General features: G+C 36.9%; 1 non-coding gene across 1 annotated transcript; it reads left to right on the top strand.

The window, feature by feature from the left end:
- Positions 1-2,682: 2,682 nt before the first annotated feature.
- On the top strand, positions 2,683-2,789 carry LOC112491881 (small nucleolar RNA R71). The gene has a single exon (XR_003056219.2). It is a non-coding gene; the product is annotated as a small nucleolar RNA R71 (small nucleolar RNA).
- Positions 2,790-3,106: the final 317 nt, after the last annotated feature.

The following is a 3,106-nucleotide window of genomic DNA, read 5'->3' on the forward strand; positions in this document are numbered from 1 at the left end:
CTATTTGAAAATTCATATGTTATACAATCTTTGAGGCAACCCATTAAAATATCTTATGTTCTTTAAAAATTTTAATTTTCTTATTCTTTTCCTTAGCTAAGGACTAGCAAATTTTAAGTTTGGGGGTATTTGTTAGGTCTAAAATATTGATGATTTTATGTCACATTTATAGTTTAATATTTGTTAGTTTGTGTTAATTTGTTATGAAAAAAGAGTGGTAAAAGGCAAGAGAGGTGAGAATTATAGAGGGTAAGAGTCGAACTATAACTAGAGTACAAACACGAGTGACCTTGAATTTGAGTGAGACAAGTGAGGGAGTGTTGCGAGGCCTTTCTTTTTTTACTAACAAATTTTGCAGAAAAATCATGTCAGAAGACAAAAGCAAAGAAAGCATGGATGAAACTCTAGGTGTGGCTGATCCGAAGTTATACATTCAAGCCATGGTGGGAGAACTTCAAAGAGCACTACGATTGGAGATGGGGTAGATCCATGATAGGTTGGATAGGATGGAATCATCAATCCAAACACCGCAGCCATAACCTCCATAAAGGTTTGTTCATGGACGTGGTAGAGGAAGAAATACTCCAAAAAGGGAAGAATGGGAACGTGTGGGAGATGACTATGAGGAAGAAAAGGAAGACATTGGTTCGGGAACCAACCAACTCCATGGGAGAGAGAGGTTAGATGGAGGCAGTGACGATGGAGGAATTAAGATGAAAATACCATCATTCCAAGGTAAAAGTGATCCAGAAGCATATCTCGAGTGGGGGAGGAGGATTGAGATGGTATTTGATTGTCAGAACTACTCCGAGGAAAAAAAGGTGAAATTAGCCGCTGTTGAATTCACGGACTATGCTATTGGATGGTGGGACAAAGAGACAATTTCTAGGAGGCGAGCAGGTCAAAGACCTATAGATACATGGGAGGAGATGAAGGTTTTGATGAGGAAGCGTTTTGTACCTAGCCATTACTATAGGAGCATTTTTCAAAAATTACAAAGCTTGTCTCAAGGAAATTACAACATGGTGATGTGGCATCATATGGTGATATGGCATCCAACTAAGCTTGGCCAAATTTTATAATTAGGAAAATATTATTAAAGTTGAATTGGTCAAAGAATTAAAGGCCATTCAAATTAGGAAACTGGGAGCTAAATTAGGTTTCCTAAACCTAACCACATTAGGTTTCCTAAACCTAATTTTCGTCCATTATTATTCCATCTTTACTTTTAGCAAATTTAGGAAAGCTTTGTAATTTATTTTGCCTATTTAAAGGCCCATAAGTCATGAATAAAGGGGAGATTACAATTTTGATTCAAAGTGAGAGTTATTCTCTAAGAACCATATCGAACTTTTTCAAGCTTTTTTTGTGGAGTTCAAATTTGACTTATCAATAGGTTATTCCGCACTCTATTGTGGTGTCTTCACCATACCAAGGTTCTTACCTTAAATATAGGTAATGGGTCGAGGTCTTCCATTGATAACTTGTAATTAGATGGTCCTAATTCAAATCTTTGTTACGGGTTTAGAGGCAGGTCGCTCTAGGTTTGTATCAACTCACGAAAATGATAAAGAAAAGCATAGGCTTTAAATGGGAAAAGGATTAAGAGAAATCTTTTAATTTGCTGAAAGATAAACTTGCTAATGCACCATTGCTTTCATTGCCTAACTTTACTAAATATTTGAAGCTGAGTTTGATACATCAGGTATTGTTATAGGAGTTGTTCTTATGCAAGAAGATAGACTCATTGCCTTCTTCAGTGACAAATTGAGTGGAGTTGCATTGAATTATCTGACGTCTGACAAAGATCTCTATTTGTTTATTAGAGCATTGGAGAGATGGCAGCATTACTTTTGGCCAAAAGAATTTGTACTACACACTGATTATGAATCTGTAAAGCATATGAAGGGTTAAATAAACTTAATAGGCATCACGAATGTTGGATGAATTCATTTAGATCTTTCCATATGATGAGAATCTGCCTGAGCCCACACAACTGATAACCCGCTTGGGTGTTGACCTGATATGGATGAAGACCGGGCCGATCACTAGAGCACAAGCGAAGTGGTTTTAAGGACAACTTGGGAGCATTTATATAGGAAGTAGTTAATTCTCAAAAGAGCTTGTCCATATCCGAAGATACAAAGCTTGTTCTAAGCATCCAGGTGGTGGAAGCCGATACGGACCCGAGTAGCTGTTTTCGTCTAAGCATCCAGGTTCCTCCATCCTGGATTATATGTGTTAGAATATGGATTATTTTGTTGCTTTTGGAAGTTCCCTACAAAATTAACATCATCAGAAGCAAAGGGATTTCCAACTTGGCAATCCACACTCTTATGATCATGAGCACCACATAAATCACAAAATAAAAAATTATTTGTAGATTGGATAGAATTCACCCCTATTTGACCAAATTGAGTGTTCAAGGTCTTCATGAATTGGGTTGCAAGTTGAGCTCCTAAGTTGTTAATATCAACGTCTTCCACGGCCTTTACTTGACTTCTTCCATTTAGTCTCCTCTCACTTGGATATTGGTAGCTATTATGGGCCATCTCTTCAATTAATTCAAATGCTTTTGATTGCCTCTTCTTCATTAAAGAACCTCCTGCAGCTGCATCTACCAATTGTTTGTTACCATAATCTAGACCATTATAGAAAATCTGTACCTATATCCATGTTGGAAAACCATGGTGTGGGCATCTTCTTAATAGTTCCTTGAAGCGCTCCCATGCATCATACAAAGTCTCTTGGTCCCATTGACGAAAATTGTTTATATCACTTTTCAATTTTACGGTCTTTGATGGAGGAAAAAATTTGTCTAGGAATTTTGTCTCCATAGCATCCCATGTAGTGATAGTACCTGCAGGTAAAGAATTTAACCACACTTTTGCCTTGTCTCTAAGAGACCAAGGAAAAAGTCTTAATCGAAAAGCATCATCAGAAACACCATTTTGTTTAGACATATCACACAATTGAAGAAAACTAGAAATATGCATGTTTGGATCTTCATGAGGCAAACCACAAAATTGAACATTATTAAGCAAAGAAGTAGTAGATGCTTCAATTTTAAAATTGTTTGCTTCAATGGGTGGTCTCCTTATGCAAG

The sequence above is a fragment of the Ziziphus jujuba genome, chromosome 2, assembly GCF_031755915.1.
Source record: "Ziziphus jujuba cultivar Dongzao chromosome 2, ASM3175591v1".
Lineage (NCBI taxonomy): Eukaryota > Viridiplantae > Streptophyta > Magnoliopsida > Rosales > Rhamnaceae > Ziziphus > Ziziphus jujuba.